Raw genomic sequence first — 10521 nt, forward strand, 5'->3', positions numbered from 1 at the left:
CCTTGACCCCAGGGCCTATGTTGGGTGTCGGCTTTGTGCAGGGAGGTGACGCCCATGGGAATTGGGCCTTAACTACCGTCTGATAGCCAAAGGCCCATCCCCACTACACCAACCCCCTTGGGCTCATTCATGTATATCTTAATAATATATTACTTAGCTGTGAAAGACCCCTACCAATTTTACAAAGCTATGTATTCACGGGCATTGAAGTCGTGACATCCCAACACTTGGTGACATTCATACGCTCCTCTGACTATAAAAGTGGGGCCCTCGAGTTTTTTTTTCGACGATGAAAGATGGGGTTAGGCAGACCCCTACTTGTTTATTAGATGAAAACAAGGAGAAATATTTACACGGGAGGGATCCAAAGAAGGTGGCCATGGGTAACGTTCCGTGCACCAAATAAGGTGGCCATGTGCTATGGTGCCTCTGGATGGTCTCTCATGCTGATTTAGAAGAGAACATTGCCATATTATACTATCATTTAGATCTGGTTGCTGCAAAGCCTCTTATAACCGAAACCCAGATTCTTCTAAACGTTGCACTATCATGAGAGGAATATCAATATCCAATCCAGCATTGGGGTCCAATACCTCAACCACGTTGAGAGGTTGCAAGTATTTGATACGTGACCTGCTTATCAAGTATCCCACATGTTCGATCAATGCCGAGTGAGAAACCCACAGATCCAACAAAAAAGAAGTGTGTTGCCCATTACCAATGTGTCATTTGATATTCCCTTGGATGGTGTGAATCCCATGACATAGGCTTTTCTATCTATATGAACCATTCTTCAAAGTTTTAGGAAACCAATCTGAAGTAGATTGGAGGTACTTACATTGAATCAGACAGACCCAAAGATTTGGAGCCTCCTGCAAAATCGCCCACCCCAACTTTGCCAAACAATCTGAGTTGTGCTCCCGTAGGGATTTGATACCCAAACCTCCTTCGTCTTTTGGCCTGCATATCATGTCCCAAGCAAGCAAATGGAAATGGTGATTGGATGTTGAGTCACACCAAATTGGTTCATAATTCGTTCCATTTTCGATATCACTGAACTGGGCAGAAGGAAGCAGGACATCCAATATATGGGAAAGGAAGCCATGATTGATTTAATGAGCACCAACTTGACCGCCATAGAAAAGAGTTTGCTATTCCAGTTTTCCAACCTGCTGCTGAACTTTTTTAACAGTGGATCACAATGAGATAGCTTGATCTGTCTTTTAAAAAGAGGTAAACCCAAGTACTTAATGGGGAGATGGCATCTTTGCCACTCACCGAGGTGACTGACAAAATGCATCTGACTTGGAAGAGAGATTGAAAGGAATAAAAACAGACTTTTTTGGACCAACTTTGAGACCAGGTTTAGCTTCAAATTCATGAATAATGTGCAGAAAGTTACTAATTAAGCTCCTCTTGTCCTGAATGAAAAATAGGGAATCATTTGTGAAGAAGGAATGGCTCCAGCGAAATCCCTTAGCAGAAATAGGTCTGAACAGGTCTGCTTCTTCCACTTGATTTACACAAGCTAATGGGCCAAAATTTGAAGAGAGAGAGTGTGGGCTCCCTGGTTGTGTGAAATTTATGCTAGTGAAGATTTTTCCTTTGAGGAAAAAGTGACCTCACAAACATCCTTAGCAATGATTTGCCAAAAAGAGATAAAAAAGCTACCTGAGAATTCATCGAGGCCGGGAGAGCTATCCCAATCGTGGCTGAAGACCACTTTGAAAATTTCCTCTTATGAAACAAGAAGAACGAGACCATAATTCTCCGCAGCAGTGACGATGGGATCCAAGACTTCTTCGAAAGTATTAGGATCTACCAAAGTGCAAGTAAATAATTTAGAGAAATAGTCCATTGCCTCTAGAAAGATTCCCTCTCGTCCAATCACACTTGACTCATCCTCTTTCTTAAGCCAATGGATCTACTTCCTCTGCATATTTCTGTTCGCCATGAGGTGAAAAAAGTGGCTATTTCGATCCCCCGTATTGAGTCATCTATACCTGGAGAATTGCCTTTAATTTGCCTCTTGCATTTTGAGAGTTCATCTTGAAGATGAATCTCTTTTTCAATTGCGGATGGACAACCTTGTTCAACCAGAGGTTGCAGATCCACAATTGCTTCATCAAGCTGCACTTTTCAAATTCGCAGATCCCCCACAACATGTTTCTTCCATCTCCACAGGTGATGATGGACTGCTGCCAATTTTGAAGCAAATTCAGAAAATGGGGCAACCCGTGATTCTGGTGGGCCATGCCCTGTTGACTACGTTGTAGCATTTCGGTAGTTGGTCTCATGATGAAGAGAACTTGAAGGGTCGGGGCACCTTGAGGCGTTGGTTTGTTGTAAACATCAAGGCATTGTGATCAGACACTGATTTCGGGAGTAGACAAAGAGGATGTAGGGAAACAGAACATCAAGTGATCATTTACAAAGCATCAATCCAATTTGCTTGCTCTAAAATTTGGACCAACCTGCTTGTTATGCCATGTGAAACGGGAGGGAGTGTCTTCAATTTCCATGAGTCTTGCCAAGCCGATAAATTGGTTGAATTCATCAACTCCTACATGATATGGAGTCGAACCCCAGTCTTCTGACCAACTGCGGGTGACATTTCAATCTTTGATGTTCAACCAGGGACACTCGGTGATTCTGGAGGTGGTGCCACAACGATCGGCGATCAAGGTAAGAATTTTGACTGTACACCCTCGAAATTAGTAGGACATTCGACCCTTCTTCCACCATCACTGTTAGAATCTGACCCGATACCCACATCATTTCAGCCCGGACACGTTGAGATAGACATATGCATAAAATCTGACTGGAAGGCTATTTCTCGAAATTACCAACTATCTCATAAGTTGGAAAACTGGCATTTAATGCATCCAGGGCTTCCTTAGAGACTTTAGTTTCTAAAGAAAACAACTTGTGGCTGGTGCTGCTGAAGCATATTAACAATGTGTCAGCGAGCCCAAGACCTCTCGAGAGTATGGGCGTTCCAGCTAAGGATTCACATTGAAAACCGAAGGGTGGATCTGATTACCAGTCATAACGCAGACCTCTATCAACGAAGAGGGATTAACTTCCCTCTGTCATGAATGGTGGGTTGCAGAAGATGTTGATCGCCTCCTCTGGTCTCTGATCCAAAGGCATTGAAGGAACAACTTGGAACGAGGTGTCTCTTCTATGAAGTCGCTCCAAACGAACAACTCTGCCCAGCGACCATTGTTCATGCAAAGGAGACTTAGAGACCTCGAATGCACTTGCCTTGTGTCGTCGATGAGGTCGCAGAGGGGCTTGAGGAGGAGTCTTATTGGTTCCACCTGATCCATCAGATGAAATATTTTCCTTGTCGACTACACTGGTGGTGAAGGAATAGCTTGGTGAGATGGGTTTCCATTGTCAAGGAGGAACTCGTCTTGCGCGGGAAGGGTCGAGTTCTCCTTTGGAGCCAATGAAGAAGGATGCGGCAGGAGGGTTTCCATTGTCAAGGAGGAACTCGTCTTGCGCGGGAAGGGGCGGTTTCTCTAAATTTCTTCTGAGGATTTGGGCTCTTCCTTTCATATCGAGTAGTCTTTATGTCCATGGCCGCCTCTTGTGCTTGGGACTCGTTCTCAAATGGTTGACAGATAGGTTGCTCCGTCGGAGGGGTTGTTTCCCCGTTTAAGAAATCTGATAACACAGAAAACCGATTGAGGGTCGGTTCCTTTCTGCCTCGATGAGTAATATTCTTGGTCTTCTTGTGCAACTTAACATGTTGCCAGTCATCCTTGGGTGGCTGAACTGGGTTTTCATTATTTTCTCTCCTCCAAACCGGAAAGTCACTATGGAATGATTTGTCGATCCTCATTCAGAACAAAATCCACGATTTCGATCAGAGGCTTTGAAGTAAAATTGAATGTCCCAACTACACAGATGCAGGAGAACGACATATCTCCATGGATCAAGTGAAGCCATCAATTTCAATAAGCTGCCTTGTAAGTATTCTGTAATTCCTTTAAACACATATCTTGTCCAACATTTTGCAGATAGATTAGGACCTGAAAGGATGACAGCACGCAGTGAAAAAACCTGCTTTTTCTCACACGTTTTCTGTGAGTGCAAAATTGGTTTTGTATAAAGATGGTAACTGTATGTTACCCAATTTACAAAGCTAACAAAGATACAGGAATAACTGGTAAATACAATATATTTCAGGAAGCTGTTAAAACAATAACTACAATAGAGATTGAACACCACAATCTAAGGGATTGACCATTATAATTGCTGTAACTCTAAGATTTACCCTTAAAGATTATCATTGGGCGTTATAGATTCATTTGATGAGTTATTGCTTATCAAGTCACGTTGAGCTTGTGACAAAGGTTGAAGAATTGATTTAAGGGAATTAGTTTGCTTAGTCCATCCACCAGCTGGTCACGAGAAGAGATTAATTGAATTTGAAGATGGCTCCTGTGAACGTGATCACAAACAAAGTGAAAGTCGATGTCATGGTCCTAGCATGAATAACATGATTGATAGCAAGGTAGAGAGCACTTATATTATCACATCATACCATTGGTGGTGTATGAGGAGAAAATCCAAGTTTACGGAGAAGAGATTGTAACAAAAGCATATTAAAAGCAGCGCAAGCTAGGGATTTATATTCGGCCTCTGAACTAGAGTGAACTACTATTTTTGTTTTTGGAATGACTAAAAAATGACATTCAAACCAAGAAAAACTACAAAGTTGATGATAGATTTTCTATCATCGGGGTAGCCAACCCAATCCTCACCCCAGTAGGCATTGAGCTGAAGAGAAGATGATGATTAAAGTAATAAATCATGATGCAAATTTTCTTCAAGTAGCTTAAAAAAAATTTGACTGTAGACCAGTGAACATCAGTTGGTTGATGCATGTATTGACATACCTTGTTGACAACAAATGTTATGTCGAAGTGAGTAGGAGAGAGATATTACATGCCACCAACAATGTTGTGATATAATGTGAGATCGACCATGAAAGTCGATGTAGCTTTGGATAACTTAGAGTAGAAACTCATAAGAGTAGAAACAGGTGTGGCATCGACCATGAAAGTTCTTTGAAGCAGATTAAGAGTGTATAAATGTTGAGAGAGAGTCACACCAGCTGAAAAATATAACACCTCAATGCCAAGAAAATAACTTAGCCGCCCAAGATCTTTGATGGAAAAAGCTACACTAAGGTTGTAAATCAGGCGAGTGATCTCCGTTGAGGAGTTGCCAGTGATTATAATGTCCACATAAACTAATATATAGATGATGAGACCGCTCTGTTGAAAAATAAACAATGAAGCGTATGATTGAGAAATAACAAAGCTATGAGAGACCAAATATGAGCTTAGACGTTGGTAGCAGGCCCGTGGAGCGCCTGCTTGAGACCATAGATAGCGTGGTCAAACTTGCAAACATGATGAGAGAATGCACAAAACCAGGTAATTGGCTCATGTAAACATCTTCATCTAAAAATTCATTAAGAAAGGCATTCTTGAAATTCAATTGATGCATATGCCACTTAAAAGAAATAACAAGAGACAAAACAACCTTAATTGTGGTGGATTTAATGACGAGACTATATGTCTCAAAGAAATCAACCCTTTCCTCTTGGTGAAAACCTTTGGCCATAAGGCGAGCCTTGTAACGGGCAATAGAACCATTTGTATGTATTTTAATGCGGTATACCCACTTTGAGCCGACATTATTCAATTGAGGTTGTGGTGGAACAAGATGTCAGGTGTAATTATTTAAGAGAGTTTTATATTCATTCTTCATGGCAGAACGCCAATGTTGATGCTTGGTGGCCTGCTTGTAGGTGGTAGGCTCAATCTCTAACGGCAGGGCATTGAAAGCAATGTAGGCAATGGGGTACAAAGACGCAAAAAATGATTTGGGTTTAAGCGAACCCATCATGGAACATGTCACCATCTGATGAATATGGTTTGGTGGATGGTGGATAGTGGGTGCAAATGTAGAAGGGTCATGCTCATAAAGAGCCAGTGATGGGTCAGATGAGGCAAGCACGGATGTAGTGGAATCGGGTGAGTAAGAAGTAGTGGGAGTAGGTGCGGGTGACTCAAGGGACGAACTTAGAACATGTTGGTCATATGCAAGGCCGATAGTTGATGATATGGGGATGACATCAGAACAGGGCAAAGGATTTACCAAGACTACCATGGGAGAGACGCCTCACCGTGCGAGATCATGTTGAGATGTGGGAGACAAAACACATGGTGCAGTAGAGAGGGACTCGTTAAAGTACACATGATGAGTGACATAGGTGCGAGAGTTTTGAGGATGAAAGCAGATATAGCCTTTATGACGGGGGGATAACCTAGGAATATGCAAGATTTAGTTTTCAATTGGAATTTAGTAGAGTTGTATGGGGTAACTAGGAGGTAACATATACACCCGAATATTCGAAGATGATGATAATCAAGTGACTGGTTTAGGAGGAGTTCATAGGGAGATTTATGTTTGAGCAGTAGGGTGGGTAGGCAGTTGATAATATAGGCCATTGTTCGAAAAGCATCGACCCAAAATTCATATGATAAAAGGCACCGCTTAATAAACTGAGACATGTTTCCACAATATGCCTATACTTCAGCTCAACTAGCCCATTTTGTTCGGGCGTGTGAAGACATAAGAAGCGATAAAATATACCATTGCATTTAAGATAGTTCTCAAACTCACCACTTATAAATTTGCCGCCATTGTTTGATTGAAAGGATTTAATATTGAACCCAACTTGTTTTTTCATAATAGATTTGAAACCTTTGAAACAATCAAACACTTGAGATTTTGTTTTCAAAGGAAAGATCCACTAAAAATGACTAAAATTATCCACAATTAACAAATAAAAACAAAAACATTCACGAGAGGTGACAAGAACTAGTTCCTAAACATCATCATGCAATAGTTTATGAGGTTGTGAACTACATGATAAGGAACATCCAAACGAAAGTTTATAGCCTTTCTAACAAGACAATGTTCACAAACCTTTATACTCTTAACATTATTAAAGGAAATAACATTACTAGTTTTAAGAAATGAAACCATCTTCTTATTTGTGTGTCCGAGACGCTAATGCCATAGATCAAATGTTGCTTGACCCCTTGCATAGGCTACCATCATCGAAGTGCCACTTGCTTTAATTGGATAGTGTCTCGTGTTGGTTTTCAGTCCTTGAAGTCAAATCTTGTCTGCCTGTCGATCCTTGACAATAGATTCAAACAGTGTGAATTCAAAAACACAATTATTATTCTTTGTGAATTTACCTATAGATAATAAATTTTTAGCAATGTCAGGCACGTGAAGGACATTCTTTAAATCAAATGTAGAGCCATTAGAAGATAAAACCAAATCACCTACGTGAGAAATAGGTAATGTCTTACCATTCTCTATCGTGATAGATTTGTTACCTTGATAAGAGAATTTGTTGGTGAACTGTTGGACATCCATGGTCAGATGATTGGTTGCACTAGTGTCATTATACCAATGATCATCGGTGATTTGTTGTAATGACATAGCGAAAAATGCTTTGGGAACATCCCAATAGTTTTTCGCAATATGGCCACGCTTTCTGCAATATTGACAAGTGACATAACCCCTTTAAGTGTTTTGATTTATAAGTGACTGATTGAAGTTTCCTGAGAGACCCCGACCTTGATTCCAACAACTCTATAAGATTCATGCTCGTGACCTCTTCCCCAAGAGGCCATAAAAGCAATTTGAAAAGATTCATGGTTCTCTACCTATTTGGGATGAAGCATGATTACTCTCTTTTCTTGATTAAACAAGAGATCATATAGATCAACAAAGGAGTGACTCTGGTGATGATTGAAGTAACAAATCTCTCATATTCAGTGGGCAAACCCTTGAGAGTGATTTGCACGAGATCAATGTCTTCGATTGGATTATTTGCAACAACTAAGAAATCAGCCAGAAATTTGATTTTATTTAGATAGGTGTCCATGTTCATGCTTTTTTCTTTATAAAAGTAAGATCCTTCTTTAAGATCATGATCCTAAGTAGCGATTGAGAACTGTGGGACTTCTCTAACACGACTCAGGCATCTCGTGTTGTTTTTGTTCTCATAATTTGGCTAAGCACTAATTCAAAAAACCATAATTTTGATCCAGCTTAAGGCAAGTTGGTCGAACTTGCACTAGATGTGGAAGGCACAATTAACTTTTTTTTTTTGCCTTTTGTAAAGACGAATTCAGGTGGTTCAAGAGAGGAGTCATCAACAAACCTTAGAATGTCTTGGCTCATCATAACTTATCTTAGTTGAGATCTCTAGAGAATGTAGTTTTCTTTGTTCAACTTGATCAATACAAGACTTGCGACAATGTTCCACTAAGTTGCAACAATACCGGAAGCCATTGAAATGCTTAAAGAAACTTCGTGCTCTGATACCATGAAAAGATGATAACACACAGGGAACAACCTACTTTTTCTTGCACATTTACTATGAGTGCAGGATTCGTTTTATATAAAGATGGTAATTGAATGTTACCCATTTTATAAAGTTAACAAAGATACGGTAATACGTAAGTTACAATCGGTAAATACAAAATATGATAACAAACAACAATATTTTAGGAGGTTGTTAACACAATAACTACATAACCCTACAATGTCCGGGTATGGTGGCAAATAAAAAAGCCCAATTAAGATCCAGGTTCATATGCAAATGTCCGATTAATACATGGACTCAGGTATAGTTTGTGAAATTTTATACCCAACCCGAGTTCCGATTAAGACCCACAAACCCGAGTTCCGATTAAGACCCACAAATTTTCAATGTAAAAACGATAAAAAATATTATTTCACCGAGTATGGTCCGGGTTTGGTTTATATTGTTCTTATTGGGTCCGGGTATGATTTCTCTTATAGTAGAACCGATTAGACCTAGGTCTGAACCTGTACCTGAAAATATGGTCCAAGTCTGGTTCCACCTAGGTCTGAACCAAAACCGACCCTTTGACACCCCTAGCGTAGGGGTGGCAAAATCTGACACAACCCGTTCTTAGCCGGGTTCGGGTTTGGCTTAAACGGGTTCGTGTCGTAAACGGGTCGACCCGCCTAACCCGTTTATTAAACAGGCAACCCACCAACCCAACCTGATTGCCACCCCCCTAGCGTGCAGCCTGCGACCTTCCAAGGACCTCCATAGAGAACCCCAAACATGTCTTCTTCTTCATTGCTAAATCTGATAATGAAAAAACACTGATGAATGATGAATTGAAGTGAATCTGACATGCCGTGAAGTTTACGAAATGCAAACTGATATTCAAGATGATTCCTTGGGTTCCCTCCAGAGTAGGGATGCAGTGGACCGGGGGAAAGCGGGGCCCCGCCCCGCCTCGCCCCGTTTGGACCAGGGATGAAGGGTATGAAACGGGGATGGAGGCGGGGACGAAGGTTAAAATCCATCCCTGTCCGGGGGTGGAGGCGGGGATGGACGTGCACTTTTCCCCGCCCCGCCCCGTCCCCGCCCCGACCACTTTTCCCCGCAATATCCCTGTCCCACCCTGCCTCATCCCCGTTTGAACCGGGGATGGAGGACATGAAACGGGGATGAAGGCGGGGTGGAGGATAAAATCCATCCCCACCGGGGATGAAGGCGGGGTGGAGACCTTGTCCCCCGCCCCGCCCCACTGCCATCCCTACTCCAGAGAACCCAGCCAATAGTGTCCATTTGAAAGGGATCATTATCTCGTCATGGCGTTTTTAAGTGTTTTTTTCAAACGAAATGTATTGCCTTATTGGACCATTGTCACTTAATGGGCCCACCTCCCTATGAGGTCACCAACACCAAGCTCTTACAGAGCCCACTAATTAGCGGCACCCACACATCTGGTAGGAGTTGAATATGGGACAAAGAGGTCAGCACCTTCTAACCAGTTCTGCTGCCACTCGGGCAACCTGGGTGGGTGTCTTGGGGTTTATTATTTAACTGTCCTTTATATACATAAAATTCTAAATTAGTTGGTTATGGGTGGAGAATTTGGGTAAATCCATAGTGGCCCATTAGGCCTTTGGCTGGGTCATGTACGGAACCATCCTAGTTCATATGTGGTTATTCTCAGATATAGAGTGAATCAGAACCGTTAAACTAGCTTGGCTTCGCTTTAAAATTATCAGGGAGAACTTGTCGAGTACATGATGGATCAGATCAGATCGATCCATCACATGGGACATTCCCTGATATTAATTCAGAATGAACTTTTACATTTGGTCCTGACCCAGTTTGACTTTGACCTACAATTTGGATCCAAGCCATTGAGCGAGTTTTGTTAGGTGTAGGTCAAATCCAGCTCATTAATGCAACTTAAAATTGATTTTAATGAGCTCAATCAGACTCAGTGACGTGTGGGTCCCATCATGAGCTATAAGAATGTTTAAGAGCACATATCGGGCTTCAGGCTAAGACTCGGGCCTAACCGCCCAACACATATCGGTTGATAACATTGATGGCATGGACCAAGGGTTACACCGTGG

The sequence above is a fragment of the Nuphar pumila genome, chromosome 5, assembly GCF_984573655.1.
Source record: "Nuphar pumila chromosome 5, dmNupPumi1.hap1.1, whole genome shotgun sequence".
In the NCBI taxonomy this organism is placed as follows: domain Eukaryota; kingdom Viridiplantae; phylum Streptophyta; class Magnoliopsida; order Nymphaeales; family Nymphaeaceae; genus Nuphar; species Nuphar pumila.